Source organism: Cupressus sempervirens, chromosome 4, assembly GCF_028749045.1.
Source record: "Cupressus sempervirens isolate cs-2001-9-10 chromosome 4, ASM2874904v1, whole genome shotgun sequence".
NCBI lineage: Eukaryota > Viridiplantae > Streptophyta > Pinopsida > Cupressales > Cupressaceae > Cupressus > Cupressus sempervirens.
In genome coordinates, this window is record NC_143121.1 from 669,374,872 (window position 1) to 669,394,947 (window position 20,076).

The following is a 20,076-nucleotide window of genomic DNA, read 5'->3' on the forward strand; positions in this document are numbered from 1 at the left end:
ATTTTACCTTCCGAATGTGTCAGATGACATAATTCATGATTTTAACCCTTTCGACTGATTTTGTGTGGATTGTTCTATAATGGGTTTTCATATTTTATTTTGGAAGTCTATGATGAATTTTCTATTAATTAAGTCTAAAATTAAAAGATTTAATTAATAATTTAATTATTTTGGAAAAATTAATATAATATCATGATCTTTAGATATTTTGATTTTAATTAATTAAATGGGGAATTAATTGAGAAAAAGAATTAAATAAAAGAAATTAATAATTAATAATAACAGTAATAAAATAATAATAAATAATAATAAAAGAAATGATAAAATAAAGAAAATAAAAGTTATAAGTCTATCTAGGAGTAAACGCACCTCTTGATTGCACATATTTCTACAACATAGGAGTTAGCACACAAATTAAGCACATGGTATCTACAACCTTGTCACTCATTTAGAAGTTTGGAAAAAGCTCGTGCTTAGTTGTCAACACTTATCTCATCTTCTGGTTGTTTCTAGAGACATTCTAGTGCTTTCTGAGAGTTCTTTATATTCAGGCACTCCTAGAAGCTTGGGGAGCATGTTTGGAGGACCCAAGAATGTTGGAGAAGGAAGGAGCTTGCTTTGTAGATTTTGAGGAGAAGTGATTTAGCATCAGTGTCAACGTAGACACTCGCGATTTTTCAATATGATATTTTGCTTCTTGCACTTCCTGTCTTCTTTGTGACTTCTGATTTTTTTCTAAGGATTCCATGCATAAATTTTTTAGCTATATTTAGTCTTGCTATGAGTATTTAAGTTTCTGTATGAGAAACCACCACATGTGTAGATCTAAGGGTTCTATGCGCTAGGATTAAATAATATAGGAAAATCATTTTAGAAGGAATAGATAGATAAAATTTAATAAAAGGAAAATATATTCTATTTCTTCATCTGAATAATTCGAGGGTTGTCCAATATGTGTATATATATATATACAGTGAGTTCTGAATTGCATAAATAATACTGTCAATTTTTAGAAGGATTGGTGAAACAATTATATTCTGTGAAAACGTTTTATAAATTTATTTTTTACAAAACTTGGGCGAATTCATTTTTAAAAAAAATTATATTGAGGCACATTTTGGGAAAAATGTATTTGAAAATGTTATAAAAAAAATTTAATTGAATTGAGGGGTGGGGAAGAATGAATCCATACCCCACCCCTATCACCAACATACTTTAGGTCTACGAGATCGCAAAGTACTTGCGTGATCGCAGTGTACTTGCGATCCGTAGGGCGCACATGTTGTGGTCGGTGGTTAATATTATAACTCAAATTTAGTGTATAAAGTTTAATATTATATATGTTATTAAATACATTTTAATATATTTATATATTCATTAATTAATATTAACATTTGTTATTTTATAGGATATTTAATATATATATGTTAATAATTGTTATTATTATTTTACAATGATAAATATGGAGCATTAATTTAATAATAGTTTGTTAATTATTATTAAATTAAAAGAAAAAGAGATATTAGCTTGTTTGGGTTTAATTAATGAAGGATTTGATTTGGAGATTTAAAAATTAATTATATAATTCTTAATGCAATTTCAATCGTGATCAATTGGCTAATGGAGTTATAAAATTTTTGAATCATGAATGAAATTGTGATTAATGAAGATGGTGATTATTATACTTTAAAGTCAACAAAGATTATTGTCCTTGAGGTGCTTAAAGGAAATTATAAATTATTACTTGAATATTGATAAGTATGAATTATTAAAGGGAAGGAGATATTAATAAAGTTAGTTAGTTATTAATTAATTTAATTAATTCTAGAATTAATTAAATTTAATTGATAATTAAGATTTTTAATTGATATGATTATCGATAATACCGATTTTAAGGAAATTGTAAACTAATTATTTGAAAGTTGATAAGTCTTGTTCTAATGACTTGAATAATGGGAGACGCTTCTTGGAAATAAGGAAGGCATTAGTAACATTGACTTTTTTAACATAATGGGAATGATTTTTGGTAAAAATCAACCAGAACTAGTTCAATGATTAATAGAAGTAAATAATTATCTTATGATTATTTTAGAAAGTTGTTTTAAAATAATGGAGGGATAATTCTATGTTTTATTCAAAGAGATAGGGTTGACTTGTGAATTAAATGAAGAATCTTATACACTTGAAAAAAAAATCGAAACCCCATACTTAGCTCATCTATGTGATTCTAGTGAACCCAAACATGTGCTTGCATTTGTGCTTTCTTTATGCTTCTTGTTTTGGGTTTTTGGGTTGACTAGTTGTTGACCAGTTATAAGATGTCTACCAGAGGCTGAGGTGTTATTATTGTGATGTCATGATGATGTCTTTTGATCTCAATATTTTTAAAACCCAACCATGGCTATGTGATGGCATGTTGATTGATATTATTTCAGTCTTCTTGTTTAAGCTATGATATATGTAACCCTTTTATGAGTTATCAATTAGTTGTATTTGGATTACCTTCGAGTCCCTTTGATGGAATTGAATTGTATATCTGATCTTGATGATGTCATGTTGTGACATGTTTTGACTCGACCATTTTTGAGTCTTCAATCAATATGACTTGAGATACTTTTTTGGTTTCTTGTTGAGAACCAATGAATATTGTGATTATTAGTGATACCTTTAGTTGCCAATAGAGAATTTTTGTGGTCATGATTATCTATTAATGCTTTTCAATTGCTCATGGAGATTTGATATCTTATTGTGGATTATCTTTTGGTATTTTTCCAATCGCTTGTATAGGACTGTGGTGATTTTGTGATTTATGATTCCATGAGCTTAGGGTAGGTTATCTACTTGTAGTGTTGAGAAGTGGCTTACAATGGGGGTCGGGTCCCTAACAGGCTGTCAGGGTAATTCATTGTAAGTTGTTTAATAAGTGAAAACATTACACCTAATACTAACTTAAATGAACCTAATAAGATAATTATTTGTTCTCACCCATGCCTCGAGTGCTAGTACAAACTAGGATGGGAGTAGAGAGAATGCTTGGTTGTGACCTTGCATTATGTAGTATGCCTCGTCAATATGAGAGGTGTAACGCCCCACCAAGGGATCCGAAAGAATTAACCTAAATTTTTACTAAGTTTTCCAAAGTATATATTTTTTAAATCATGAAAGATAAACCATTCACATGAAACATAGTAGTGGAAACAATAACATACAATCAACTGTAAGCATACATAATAGGTTACATTCCTTAAGGATCCCAAGACATTGAGTCACATTTGATTTAATTAATATTAAGTCTAACCACTACCACATCGACATGAAAGAATAAATAGAAAGTCCAATTTCCATATTACACATTTGTTTCGAATCCCTCTTGGCAATTAAATTCAGAATGCTCAATCGTCCACTATACATGACATAGGGTATGAAAGGCTTAAAAGAATATACATATATAAAAATAAAGATACATCATCCTCATCGAATCCATGATACAAGTGCAATAAAGTAAATGAAACCAATAACATACATGATACATCCATTAATTAATAAAGATATAACAACCATCATAAAAGATATCCATCCATCATAAAACACATCTAATCTAAGTGCATGGTTCCTCCCAACCATAAATAGCATAATTAGACCATTGTGGGCTCTAGCCATCCCTCCTTGTGTAACATCCCAAATCACTGAAGAGATCATCGGCATTAACATAGTAGGAATGTCACTCCTAAAACATACTACATTAGATGCAGAAAAAAATCTAACATGCTACAACATATGCATAAGAAATCTAATCATGCAAAGTAAAACATAAGATAAGTAAACAAAATCATCTATCATATGCTAATCATCAATATAAGGATACATGTCCATTATCATAAACCAAGAACAAAATGAAAATAGATGCCAATAAAGAATGCTCCAACCACAATGACTATGGACATATTTCAAATGGTAAGAGTGAAAAAGCACTACCACCCGACCATGTGGGACCTAAATGGCCCACTCCCACCATGCCGACAAGATAATCTCAAGTCCCAAATAGGCTATCAAATCACATAGCACAAATACTCTCTAAGTCCAAGAATCCTAAAAGTTTACTAGCTCAAAGGTTCCAATCACAAAATGACATCTAATGCCAGAGGCACAACAAAGACATGTAGGGACCTACTATGTAAGTGGGAAAGTTTCGTTGCACGGATCATGCTAGAGTTACCTTGGTAGTCTCTCTTTAGACCCTGGCCCCCTAGTGATCACTATGCAGCCACTAGTATCCTCTCATTCTGACAAGGCATACTATGAAATGCAAGGTCGCAACCAAGCGTTCACTCTACTCCCATCTTAGTCTATACTAGCACTCAAGGCATGGGCAAGAACATACAATTATCTTATTAGGTTCATTTTAATCCCCATTTAGTGTATTTTTTTCACTTATTAAAACAACTTACAATGAGTTACCCTGGCAGCCACTTAGGGCCTCAACCCCCATTGCAAGCCACTTCCTGACACTACAACTAGATAACCTACCATAGGCTCAATAAAAGTACAAATCCATAATCACATAAAATCACCCCAGTCCTGAACAAGCGAATAGAAAAATACCAAAAGATAAACCACAATAAGAACATCAAACATCCATGAGCAACTGAAAAGCATCCATTGATAATCATGACCACAACAGTTCTCTATTGGCAACTAAAGGTATCAATGATAATCAAAATATTTATCGGTCCTCATCGATCAACCATATAGTATTCCAAAATAAATCTCAATATCCATATCAATGATAAATCACAACATCCATTGGTTCTCAACAAGAAATCGTAAGGAATCTCAAAATAAATCATACTAATTGAAGACTCCAAAATGGTCAAGTCAAAACATGTCACAACATGACAACATGAAGAAATAAATCAACACTTTAGTCTCATCATGGCGATTGGAAAGTAGTCCAAGGATAACTGATCGATGACTCAAAAATTGTTAGGTCAAGTGTCTCAAATACATACACCTCAGCTTCACACAAGAAGATTGGAAAGAAATAGCAATCAATAAATATGAACATCTCATAGAGCATGCCATCACATTACCATGGTTGGGTTTTAAAAGAATTGAGACCAAATAAAATCAATGTGTCATCACATTCGCATAACTCCCAAGCCTTTGGTAGACATCCTAACTGGTCAACACTCTAGGACATCCCAAACCCCAAACATGGATAGCATAAAGAACAAGATACAAAAAAATATTTTAGTTTTCTTTGGCAATCACATGGTTAAGCCAAATATTAGGTTTTAGTTTTCATTTTCAAGTACATTTCAAGTGTATAAGATTCTTCATTTAATCTGCAACTCAACCCATTTATTATTATTTTTGAATAAAACATAGAATTATCCCTCCATTATTTTAAAACAATTCTCTAAAATAATCATAAGATAATTATTTAGTTATTTAAATTATTGAACTAGTTCCCATTTACTTTTAGATAAAATCATTCACATTATTCAAAACATTAGAATAATACTTATGAGCTTTCAAATAATTAGTTTACAATTTCCTTTAAACACTTCAAGGACAATCATTTATTTAAAATAATCCTCATTGATTTTAAGTAAAATCAATCTCATTAATAATTAAATTATTTAATTCCACTTATTAATATCTCTTTTCTTTTAATTTTCCCTCATTAAAAAATCTATTTACTTAAATTGACTAATAATTAATTGCACTTCTTCTACTATTAATTGGTGCAGGAGCACCAGGGCCAATGACAAAATGCCTAAAGGAACAAGGGTCACTAAATAGATCCTAGGGAGATCAAAGGATGACCATTACCTTTGGAGGGTCATTTTATTGTAATAAGTCCACAATGGTCACTTAAAAAATGTTTTTTTTATGTTTTAAATGTTTTGATTGATCACTTTGTAAAAGGATCAATGATGTAGCCTTAATGGCATTTTGGGAGTTAGTGTACCTAGGGTTAACTTCGAGATTCTAAGGTAGACGATTTATTTAAAGACCTTCAAAGGTCCAATTTATTTTAATATAGAAAGTAGAGCCATTATATGGTGTCAAATGCACTTGAAGTGCCTAAAAATGTAAATTGCCAAAAATTGGCAAAATGAAGCCTAGAAGGCTCGTAGAGGGTTTATGGGATTTAAGAGTGGTTTGAGGATTTAAAGTTGGGATAGAACTATTGAAAATAATTTGGAATATTAATAAAATTCATAATGATGTAAGGCTATCAAAGTTGACAACCATGTTGTCAACTACACAACAAAACATTCAACTAAATGTAAATAGTCATAACTTACTATAACTAGTTTGAAGGAGTTGCAACTGGTTTGAAATGTATTATTAGCATTGATGAGCATGAGTTTTAGGAGGGGAGGAATTGTAGGGAGTTTGTGGGGTGTTTGTGGTCGAAATGATGCAATGTAACAAAGTTTCATACAATACCAAATTAAATTCTCTGTAAAGTCTTAGCTTGCTGCCGTAAGGGCACAGTTTGCTTTTTGTACTGAAAAGACTTCTCATTTGGATAAAATCTTGAGTATAAATGTCTTAGATATATCTTGGTTTAGTTTTTAATTCATTCCATGCTTTGATAGATTATTTTTGTGATGTTTAAGCACAAAGAACTCCTCGTAATGGAAAATGGAGGAATGATTGTCACTGAATAAAATAGTCCTAGTACAAGGGTCATATCTCCCTAATGAACCATTGGATTGGGCCAAATTTGAAATATGTTGGAGAGGGCCAAGTTGCACGAAATTTGACTAGAGTGATTGAATAAATTTGGCCAAGGTAAAAAGTTATGAATGTTTGAGTTTGGGTCTATGTAAGGGATAGCGACAAGACAGTTTGTGATGAATTTCCTTCATAAATAAAACTAGGGTTTCGTAATGTTTTCTTTGCAACCAAATAAAAAATTAACATACATATATAGATTCCAATTTCCAGATTGAAGATTCATTCATGGAGTATATTCTAACACATATAACAGACATGATGAAGACAGGAAGAGAAAGAGTACAAATGAAACATGTGAAAATCATGAGTGCACCTAGATATTGATGCTAATTTTCTATGCCTCAGAATTCCATAGAAAAATCCCTTCCTTCTCCAAAATTTTCTATTCCTCCAAGAATCAAACCAAGCAAAACCCCCAGGTGAATTAGAAGTTCTTGTAGAAGCATATGAGCTTATGAGATGCATGTAAGATTGTCCAAACACACTAGGAGATCCTCTATATAAAGGCCTCTAAGATGCATCTAGAATGTGTCTAGAAAGAACTAGGAGATAAGCATGAAAAATAAGCATGTAACTTCCATGACAAGAAGATAGACATGATGAGGTCTCTAGAATGTTGTAGACAACATATGCTCAAATAATATTCTAACTCCTAAGTGTAGACAACATGTGCATAATTAGAGTGCAAACTCCTATGTTGTCAACATGAAAACTTGCAAGAGTTTGCATACTCCTATGTGAATAAATATTAAAATAATACACCTTAATTTATTAAATTTATTTATTAAATATTCATTTGAATCCTTTTTAAATTAATTTATTAACTTTAAATCTCATGCATTCACTTTATTAAATCCACTTGTTTTATCTTCATATATTTTAATCACATGCACGTATCATGTGATCTAGAATCTTTTAATAATTTTAATATCTTTACACTTTTAAATTTATTTTTGAAACTTAATTGATAAAATAAAAATGAGCTCTAAATATATTATTATTAAATTAATAAATATTTTCACGTTATAAATTTAAACTTATAACTTTTATCTTCAAATTTAATTATTTTATTTAATTAATTTCTCAATTAATAAAATAAAATAAATATCATATTAGTTTTCTATTAAATTAAACCATTAATTAAATCTTTTAATTAGGCCTAATTAATAGAAAATACACTAAAGACTCATAAAGTAAAATACAAAAACCCATCATAGCAAAACACATACAAAATCAAACCAAAAGGGTTAATATCACGAATTACATCATCCAACATATTCGAAGGGTACCTGACTTAGATACTTGTCCTAATTTTCAATTAGGAAAAATGGTTTAAAGGGTTGGGATTTGGACTTGAGTATTTATCTCCCCTCTCTTACCATTGAGATAATGGGACAAGGTATGCTCATCTTCCAATTCAAGGAAGTCGATACCTGGTACCTACAACATGCATAAAATTAATGCATGTACAAGCACAATATATACTAAGCTAAATAGGCAATAGTAGGAATCAGTGCATTGTGTAGATCTCGAGTAGCAGGTGACTACGACTCCCTTCCTTAACCACATCAAAAATGCCATACAAAAAGAAAACAAACACACACACCATACACATGCATGTATGGGGTAAGTATCCATAAGAAAACACACATAGAATAAACCATCTATCTAATCATCATCAATAACTAAAATCACTTGAATAATCATCATGCATACATGAACTATAAAGTACTAAGTAATCTCATCATATAATAAACTAAATCTAAAGCAATATCTAATAATCTCAAAATAATGTTACTAATAATCATCAACATAAAACTAGCCCTAAAAGAGTCTGACAATGATAACAAAAATGTGATCTAGGGACAGGCACTACAAGATAATACTAGTGGTCGCATAAGGATCACTAGGGGGCTGAGGTCTATTGAGAGAATTCAAAGGTAACTCTAGCATGATCCATGCGATGGCACTTTCTCGCTTGCATAGTAGGTTTCCTACATGTCTTTGTTGTGCCTCTGGGATTAGATGTTAGTTTGTGTTGGAACCTTTAAGTTAGTATACTTTTAGGATTCTTAGACTTAGAAAGTACTTGTGCTATGTGATTTGATAACCTATTTGGGACTTGAGACTATCTCCTTAGTGCGGTGGGAGTGGACCATTTAGGTTCCACACGGTCGGGTGGTAGAGCTTTTTCACTCTTACCATTTGAGATCTATCTGAGACACCGTGGCTGATGCATTCTTTGTTGAAAACTATCTTTATTCTATTCATGGATTATGATAGTGGAAACATATTCTTATATTGATGATTTGCATCTGTTAGATGATGTTATCTTATGCTTTATCATGCATGTTAGATTTCTTTCTACATATGATGTAGTATGATTTAGGAGTTACATTCATACTATGTTAATATCAATGATATCTTCGGTGATTTGGGATGTTATGCACAGAGGGATGGCTAGGGCCCATGATGGTCTAATGATGCTATTTACGGTTGGGAGGAACTGTGCACTTAGTAATGTTTGTGATATATGGATATCTTTCATGTTGGATGTTTATATTTTCTATGATGATGTTCATGTATGGTATTTGGTTTCATTTACTTTATTACATCATGGACTAGAATTAGGATGAAGATGTACTTTATTTTCACAGATGTATATTCTTTTAAGCCTTTCATACCCTATGGTATGTACAGTGGATGATTGAGCATCTTGAAATGTAATTTACTAAAGGGACACTTGGAACAAAGCATATTATTTTGAGAACATTGGACTTTTCATTATTGCTTCATGAGGATGTGATATTAGATGGAATTAGATAGAATCAATATTAGTTATTTTAATGTGACTCAATGTTAAGGGATCCTTAAGGAATGCAACCTAGTTTGTATATTTTTAGTTGAATGATGTTATTGCTTTTGCTACTATGTTATGAATGGTTTTAACTTTCATGTTTAGAAGAAAAAAAAATGCTACTAAACTTGGTGAAACTTTAGGTTAATTCTTTGGATCCCTTGGTGAGACATTACATTTGGTATCAAAGCTCGAGTTTCTACATTGGGAGCTCTGGGTATTTTGGAACAAAACTAGGAATTGGAACTATCAAGTGTATCTCTTTCAAACTTGAAAACTAGGTGAACTAAAAATAGAATCTAAAACTATTATTTGCATATGTAAAACTTGTGCCTTTTATGCTATATAGTAGCATACATTATGGATGGCAAGTGGAACTAGCCTCAGGCATTAAGGTCTCGACAGATTCTATAATTCATAAGTGTGGGCTTAGCATAGGAAGATTTGATACTGTAGTTGACCTTCAGGTTATACCTCTTGGTTTCTATGATGTGTTTTTAGGCATGGTCTAGCTTGAATCTCATAGAGCTAGTATAGACTACAGGAAGAAGATTATATTATGTCAAGATGACCAAGGGAATGACGTGAAGATTTTTGGGATACCAAGGCCTATATCTCTACAAATGATTTCTGCTATGCAATTGAAGTGGAGTTTCTATAAGGGATGTTAGATAATTGTAGTTATGGTAAAGGATCTGGATGAGGAAGATCCTACGAGGAAGACTTTAGATCACCCAATTTTACAGAAGTATGCTGATGATTTTGCAAGTGAGATTCTAGGCATGCCTCTGAAGAGGGACATCAACTTCAACATTGATACGATTCCAGGAGTGGAGCCTATCTCTAAAGCTCCTTATCACATGACTACATAGAAATTGGGTGAGTTGCATCTATAGCTAGAGGAAATCTTAGGAAAAGGGAGCATTCAACCTAATGTGTCACCATGGGGAGCTCCAATGCACTTTGTGAAAAAGAAAGATGGTTCTTTGTGCCTTTGTATTGATTACAGATAGTTGAATAAGGTGACAATAAAATAATAGGTATCACCTACTTAGGATTGATGACTTATTTGATTAGATCAAGGGAGCTACAGTATTCTCCAAGATCGACCTTAAGTTAGGGTACCATCAGCTTCGCATAAAGGAAGCTGACATTCACAAGACCACCTTTGAAACTTGCTATGGGCACTATGAGTTCATAGTGGTACCTTTTGTGCTGACAAATGCTCCATCAGTTTTCATGAGTTTGATGAATGGGGTGTTTTGATCTTATCTTCACAGGTTTTTACTTGTGTTCCTTGATGACATATTGATATATTCTAAGTCTCAGAAGGACCATGAGGAACACCTGCGATTGGTCTTATAGATGCTTCCCTTGAAGGGATTGGAGCGATTCTGATGCAGAATGGATGAGTGATTGCGTATGAATCACGCAAGCTCAAGGATCATGAGCTAAATTATCCTACACATGATCTTGAGTTATCAGTAGTAGTTCAAGATTTGACAAGGTGGAGACATTTCTTGTTGGGGCATAGATTTGAGCTACATAGTGATTATCGCAGTCTTCAGTACATTTTCACTCAGCTGAATTTGAATGCTCGCTAGAGGCAATGAATGGAATTTCTATGTGAGTATGAATTTGAGGTAAATTACATTCAAGGAAAAGAGAATGTGGTGGTAGATTCTTTGAGTTGCAATAGACATGTGATATCATCTATGACTCTTAGTGTTGATTTGAGGAGTCAGATTCTTCAGGCACTTCCTACATATTCTTGGTATCAAGAGGTGTGCAGAGAGATAGATTCAGGGAGACCTTTGGAGGGTAAGTTTGTAGGCTATGTCTAGGAGTGAAATGGTCTTTTGAGACATTCAGGAAGGATTTATGTTTTGTTACTAGATGAGCTTCACACCTTGATTCTAGAAGAGGCTCATCTTACACCCTACTTAGCATATCCAGGTGTCAAGAAGACGCATGTTGATTTGCAACATTTATTCTATTGGTCCAGGATGAAGTGAAACATTTTTTATTATGTGGCTAGTAGTCTTGAGTGTCAGAGAGTCAAGGTAGAACAACAGCATCTAGTAGGACTCTTGCAACCAAATCTCATTCCTTCATGGAAGTGGGACATCATCTCTATGGACTTCATAGTAGGATTACCTATGACTACTCATTGTCATGATGCCATCATGGTCACTGTTGATCAGTTCACTAAGGTGGCACATTTTTCACCAATTGTGTCTTCCTATATGGCAGCTTCTATAGCTAATGTCTTCATGCGTGACATTGTGAGACTACATAGTATTCGCCGAAAGATCATTTTGGATAGGGATCCTATATTCACATATACATTCTGGACATCATTATAGCATGAGCTTGGAACACTATTGAATTTTAGTTCAGCATATCACCCAGAGACAGATGGTTAGATAGAGAGGGTGAATAGAGTTTTGGAAGATATGTTAAGGATGTATGTGATGGATAGGCAGACACATTGGGAGGACTATCTTTACCTACTAGAGTTTTCCTACAACAATGGGTATCATAGTTCTATAGGCATGGCACAATTTTAGGCTTTATATGGACATCCTTGTCATACACCATTGAGTTGGGACAATCTTGAGGATCACATCTTGTTGGGTCCTGAGATGCTTCGTGATATGGAACAATAGGTAGTGCATATCCATGAGCACTTGACTACGACACATGATAGACATAAAAAGTATGTTGATGCACATAGGACTGATAAGCATTTTTCTATGGGAGATAAGGTATTCTTGAGAGTGCATCCATGGAAGAGTCCAAGCTGATACAGAAAGGGTTCAAAGCTAGCACCTCGCTTTGTGGGACCATTCAAGATTCTTGAGAGGATTGGCCCAGTTGCTTATCGCCTTGCTTTATCGCCCAGCCTAGCTCACATTCATGATTTTTTCCATGTTTCAGTACTTAGGCATTATAACCCTGATGTTGTACATGTTCTTGATTGGAATGTGTTGTAGGTAGAGGATGAGCAGCTAGCTTTGGAGCCGGTTTGTATTTTTGAGCAATAGGTGTTGACCCTCAAGGGTAAAACCATAGACTAGGTAAGGGTTCAATGGGACCCTACTAATGACTCTTTAGCTACATGGGAGGATACAACTAGATTATAGGAGTTGTAGCCCTACTTGTTTGCAAGCTTCTAGAAGTAAGCCTAATTCAAGGGGGGGTGGATGTAGTGCCTGCCCTCGTTCACATATTTCTAGATACATTGTCACCATCATGGTTGAACTTTATTAGACTAGCATTGTTTTGAGACTATCAGATATTGTGTTATGGATACATTTGATACGTAATGAGATTACTTAGACTCTATATTTCATGTATGCATGATGATTATTACATTGCTTTCAGTTATTGATGATAATTAGTTAGATGGTTATTATCACACATTTTTTATTATGGATATTTACCCCATACTCGCATGTGTATGGTGTGCGTGTTTGTTTCTTATGTATGGCATTTCTGATGTGGTTAAGGAAGGGAGTCATAGTCACTTGCTAGTCGGGATCTACATGATGCACCACTTTTTACCATTGCTTGTTTAGCTTAGCATATATATATATATATATATATATATATATATATATATATAGTATGTACATGCATGGGTTTTATGTAGGATGTAGGTACTAGGTATCAACTTCCCTAAATTGCCAGGATGAGCATACCTTAGCGCACTGTCTCAATGGTAAGAGAGGAGAGATAAATTCTCAAGTCCAAATACTAAACTCTTAAACCAATTTTCCTAGAAAGGTAGGACAAGTATCTGAGATATTTTACCTTTCGAATGTGTTGGATGGCATAATTCGTGATTTTAACCCTTTAGACTGATTTTGTGTGGATTGTTCTATAATGGGTTTTGATATTTTATTTTGGAAGTCTATGGTGAATTTTCTATTAATTAAGTCTAAAATTAAAAGATTTAATTAATAATTTAATTATTTTAGAAAAATAAATATAATATCATGATCTTTAGATATTTTGATTTTAATTAATTAAATGGAGAATTAATTGAGAAAAAGAATTAAATAAAAGAAATTAATAATTAATAATAATAATAAAATAATAATAAATAAATAATAATAAAAGAAACAATAAAATAAAGAAAATAAAATTTATAAGTCTACCTAGGAGTAAATGCACCTCTTGATTGCACATATCACTACAACATAGGAGTTAGCGCACAAATTAAGCACATAGTGCCTACAACCTTGTCAGTCATTTAGAAGGTTGGAAAAAGCTTGTGCTTAGTTGTCAATGCTTATCTCATCTTTTGGTTGTTTCTAGAGACATTCTAGGTGATTCCTAAAAGTTCTTTATATTCAAGCACTCCTAGAAGCTCGAGGAGCATGTTTGGAGGACCCGAGAATGTTGGAGAAGGAAGGAGCTTGCTTTGCAAATTCTAAGGAGAAGTTATTTAGCATCAGTGTCCAGGTAGACACTCGTGATTTTTTCATATGATATTTCGCTTCTTGCACTTCCTATCTTCTTTGTTTCTTTTGATTGTTTTCTGAGGATTCCATGCATAAATAATTTAGCTATATTTAGTCTTGCTATGAGGATTTAAGTTTGTGTATGAGAAACCCCTACATGCATAGATCTGAGGGCATTATGCACTAGGATTAAATAATATGGGCAAATTATTTTAGGAGTAGATAAATAAAATTTAATAAAAGGAAAATACATTCTATTTCTTCATCCAAATAATTCAAGGGTTGTCTGATATGTGTGTGTGTGTGTGTGTGTGTGTGTGTGTGTACAGGGAGTTCTAAATCACATTAATAATACTGTCAATTTTTAGAAGGAATGGTGAAATGATTATATTATGTGAAAATGTTTTATAAAGTTTTTTTTTACAAAACTCGAGCGAATTCTTTAAAAAAAAAAAATTATATTGAGGCGCATTTTTGGAAAAATGTGCTTGAAAATGTTTTAAACAAATTTAATAAAAAAATAAATAAATTGAATTGAGGGGCAGGGAAGGATGAATCCATACCCCACCCTTCTCGCCAACATACTGCAAGTCTGCGAGATCGTAGTGTACCTATGATCTGCAAGCCGAACACGTTGTGGCCGGTTGTTAATATTATTACTCACCTTTAGTGTATAAAGCTTAATATTATGTATGTGATAAAATATTACATAAAGTTTAATATTATATATGTTAATAAATACGATTTAAAATATTTATATATTCATTAATTAATATTAACATTTGTTATTTTATAGGATATTTAATATATATATGTTAATAATTGTTATTATTATTATTTTACAATGATAAATATGGAGCATTTATTTAATAATAGTTTGTTAATTATTATTGAATTAAAAGAAAAAGAGATATTAGCTTGTTTGGATTTAATTAATGAAGGATTTGGTTTGGAGATTTAAAAATTAATTATATAATTTTTAATGCAATTTCAATTGTGATCAATTGGCTAATGGAGTTATAAAATTTTTGAATCATGAAGGAAATTGTGATTAATGAAGATGACGATTATTATACTTTAAAATCAATGAAGATTATTGTCCTTGAGGTGCTTAAACGAAATTATAAATTATTATTTGAATATTGATAAGTATGAATTATTAAATTATTATTAATTCGTTAATTATTATTAAAGGGAAGGAGATATTAATAAAGTTAGTGAGTTATTAATTAATTAAATTAATTGTAGAATTAATTAAATTTAATTCATAATTAATATTTTTAATTGATATGATTATCAATAATACTGATTTTAGGAAATTGTAGACTAATTATTGGAAAGTTGATAAGTCTTGTTCTAATGACTTGAATAATTGGAGACACTTCTTGGAAATAAGGAAGTCATTAGTAACATTGACTTTCGTAACATAATGTGAATGATTTTTGGTAAAAATTGATGGAACTAGTTCAATGATTAATACAAGTAAATAATTATCTTATGATTATTTTAGAAAATTGTTTTAAAATAATGGAGGGATAATTCTATGTTTTATTCAAAGAGATAAATGGGTTGACTTGTGAATTAAACGAAGAATCTTATACACTTGAAAACAAAATTGAAACCTCATACCTCATACTTAGCTCATCTATGTGATTCTAGCAAACCCAAACATGTGCTTGCATTTGTGCTTTCTCTATGCTTCTTGTTTTTGGTTTTTGGGTTGACTAGTTGTTGACCAGTTATAGGATGTCTACCAAAGGCTCAAGGGTTATGATTGTGATGTCATGATGATATCTTTTGATCTCGATCTTTTTAAAATCCAACCATGGTTATGTGATGGCATTCTATTTTCAGTCTTCTTGTTTAAGTTGTCATATATGTAACCTTTTTATGAGTTATCAATCAATTGTATTTGGATTACCTTTCGGTCACTTTGATGGAATTGAATTGTTTATCTGATCTTGATGATTTCATGTTGTGACATGTTTTGACTCGACCATTTTGGAGTCTTTGATCAGTATGACTTGAAATACTTTTTTAGTTACTTGTTGAGAACCAATGAATATTGTGATTATCAATGATACCTTCAGTTTCCATTAGAGAACTAAATTGTGGTCATGATTATCTATGGATGCTTTTCAGTTGCTCATGGAGATTTGATATCTTATTGTGGATTGCCTTTTGGTATTTTTCCAGTTGCTTGTATAGTGCTATGGTGATTTTGTGATTTATGATTCCATGAGCTTAGGGTAGGTTATCTACTTGTAGTCTTGGGAAGTGGCTTACAATGGGGGCCAGGGCCCTAAGAGGCTGCCAGGGTAACTCATTGTAAGTTGTTTAATAAGTGAAAACATTACACCTAATACTGACTATAATGAACCTAATAAGATAACTATTTGTTCTTTCCCATGCCTTGAGTACTAGTACAAACTAGGATGGGTGTAGAGAGAATGCTTGGTTGTGACCTTGCATTTCATAGTATACCTCATTAGTATGAGAGGATACTAGTGTCAACATAGGGATCACTAGGGGGCTGGGGTCTATTGAGAGACTACCAGGGTGACTCTAGCATGATCCGTGTGAGGACACTTTCCCACTTGCATAGTAGGTTTCCTACATGTCTTTTTTGTACCTCTGGGATTAGATGTCAATTTGTGTTGGAACCTTTGAGTTAGTATACTTTTAAGATTCTTGGATTTAGAAAGTACTTGTGCTATTTGATTTGATAACCTATTTGGGACTTGAGACTATCTCCTCAGCATGGTGGGAGTGGAGTATTTAGGTTCCACGCGATCGGTTGGTAATGCTTTTTCACTCTTACGATTTGAGATCCATCTGAGACACCATGGCTAATGCATTCTTTGTTGAAAACTATATTCATTCTGTTCATAGATTATGATGGTGGACACGTATTCTTATATTGATGGTTTGCATCTGTTAGATGATGTTATCTTATGCTTTATCAGGCATGTTAGATTTCTTTCTGCATATGTAGTATGATTTAGGAGTGACATTCCCACTATGTTAATACCGATGATCTCTTTGATGATTTTGGATGTTGTGCATGGAGAGATGGCTAGGGCCCACAATGGTCTAATGATGTTATTTATAGTTGGGAGGAACCATGCACTTAGTTAGTTATGTTTGTGATATATGGATATCTTTCATGTTGGATGTTTATATTTTCTATGATGATGTTCATGTATGGTATTTGGTTTCATTTACTTTATTGCATCATGGACTAGAATTAGGATGAAGATGTACTTTATTTTCACAGATGTATATTCTTTTAAGCCTTTCATACCCTATGGTATATATAGTGGATGATTGAGCATCTTGAAATGTAATTTACTAAAGGGACATTTGGAACAAAGCATATTATTTTGACAATGTTGGACTTTTCCTTATTACTTCATGAGGATGTGATGTTAGATGGAATTAGATAGAATCAATATTAGTTATTTTGATGTGACTCAATGTTAAGGGATCCTTAAGGAATGTAACCTAGTTTTTATATTTTCAGTTGAATGATGTTATTACTTTTCCTACTATGTTATGAATGGTTTTAAATTTCATATTTAAAAGAAAAAAAAAATGCTACCAAACTTGGTGAAACTTTAGGTTAATTCTTTGGATCCCTTGGTGAGGCATTGCACATGTGATGATCTCGTTGATGGTCAATTTGCGCAAGCATCCTCTACATGGGGAGGCAACACTGACCTAACCTAAGATATCGATAGGCTACTCAATCTATGGATGGATCTAATGGTCTGAGAGCTAGCCTCTATAATGATATTGGGATTTTTTTTGGAGGAGGGGGGAGCCATTAGTATGGGGGTTAAAAGTGCCATCTTTCTTCTATAAGGCAAAGGGTCTATCCTAAGGAGTTGCTTCTCCTAGACCCATGTTGGACATCATGCTCAAGTAGCTCACCTTGAGACCCAACACAAATTTGGCATACAGTCTTGTAATAAAATAGAATGACACCACTAAATTGTTGTGTGGATGTTTGTCAAAAACCATCCACCAATGATTCCAAAAGTTTGCGTGCATAACCTCATTTGTGCACCATTTAATTGATAATTTGAGCTTTTTGTGATCCATTTTTTTACCATTTTTTGGGTCCTCAAAAAGTTTAATTATATCATCTTTACTTATTTATAGGGATGCAACCTCATCATAGTCCAACCCATCATCATACCTGGCATGCATTTGGTCATACCAGTGAAGAGCAACATTTTGTTCATTAGTAAGTGTTTGAATATTATCTATTATGTTGTTTGACATGGATAACATGGTAGCCAATGCATGTATAGTGTTATATGTGGTTTGTGAACCCCATAGTTCAGTAAGATTTTCTTGCATCACATCTTCAATTCAAGGAGGGTTTTGACAGGGTAGGGGATCATTTGGTGGAGGGTTTCAAGGAACATTGTTTCATGGATTAGTGTCATCAATAGCATTCAGGTCATCCATACCTATTAAATTGCAAAAAAGCATTTTAATTTTTAAATTAAAATAAAATAAATCAATAATTTCTATTTAAAAAAACATAATTTTAAATATAATTCATCGAAAACCATTAAATAAAACCTAATTTTGAATAGAATTCATTGAAAACCATAAAAGAAAATTAAAATTACTTACCGCAATCATATACCCATTTTTTGATCTGATACCCAAAATAGGAGAAAAAACAATGTTGGCAAAAAATGATTGACTTTGCTAATTTTGCTCTCATTTTTTTCCAATTCTTGGTTGTAGGTTTTGGGTACCCAATATTATATCAGATATCTAATATTATATTGGACACCTAATAATGGATCAGATACTCAATGAGGGTTGGCTTAACCTTTTTCCTTGGTATCAAGATGGGTGGAAAAAAGTCAAAGTAAATTTTGAAAGACTTTTAGACATTTTGAAACTCCAGTTTTTTCCTATAGTTCTTGATGCTTGATCATAAGTATTTTGTCTACTGACACTCAGCCTCAACTAGCTTGGCTCCTTTTATATGACTCAACACTAACTCATTGTGTTTTTTTCAGCATTCACTATACTCACCTTCCATAGGGATGTTTGATAATGTAGACTTGATTGGCTCCTATAGAGCTCAACATATACAAGATTAGTTACAAGTCTAATAAATACATAATTCAATCTATATAGAGTGACTCATTCACAATGATGACCGACCAACTCCATCTTCTATGTGCCTAAGTGTTTGACACTAATAGACAACAAAACTAAAGAGATAAACAAGTTAAAGTTGTTAGGGTGTAATGTCCCCTATTGAAATGTTAAATAATTTATTTGTATATATTTTTGTTTCATATTTCTCCATATTAAATGATGATCTCTCAATGTTATTTTATTCTATATATATACTTTTTATTTTAAGAGTGATGTCTTTTCATAAATATTTATTATATTATATTAATAATTTAATTATATCAATTACATATTTATTATATATATTATATTACTAACATAATGTATGTTATATTATAAATAATATTTCTTACTAATATATTACAGAATACATTTACAATTGCATAGTATATTTACTTTATATATTATTATAATATATATTTAGTTCTCATATTTTAAAAATGATATATTACACAATATTTAGTATTATTTTAGTAAATCATAACTATATTATTATTTTATTGGTTTATTAATTATCTATATTTTATTTGATGGTGATATCACAGTTCTCCCCTCTCATATGTTTCTTGAACCTCAAGCAAATAAGTCATTTATAGATCAATTTTCTTATAGAATCATTAAACAAAGTATATAATTGGATGCATGAAGACACAAGTCATACATGAAGTAGACATATGGATGCATGAAAATATTGGAAACTTACAATCAAAAAAATTATTATTTTTCATTGATGTCAAATCTATGGAGAGACATATTACTATCTAATCTAAATGGCATATCTATTTGATTGATGAAGAGGATTTGAGATTTACTCATAACTATAGAACC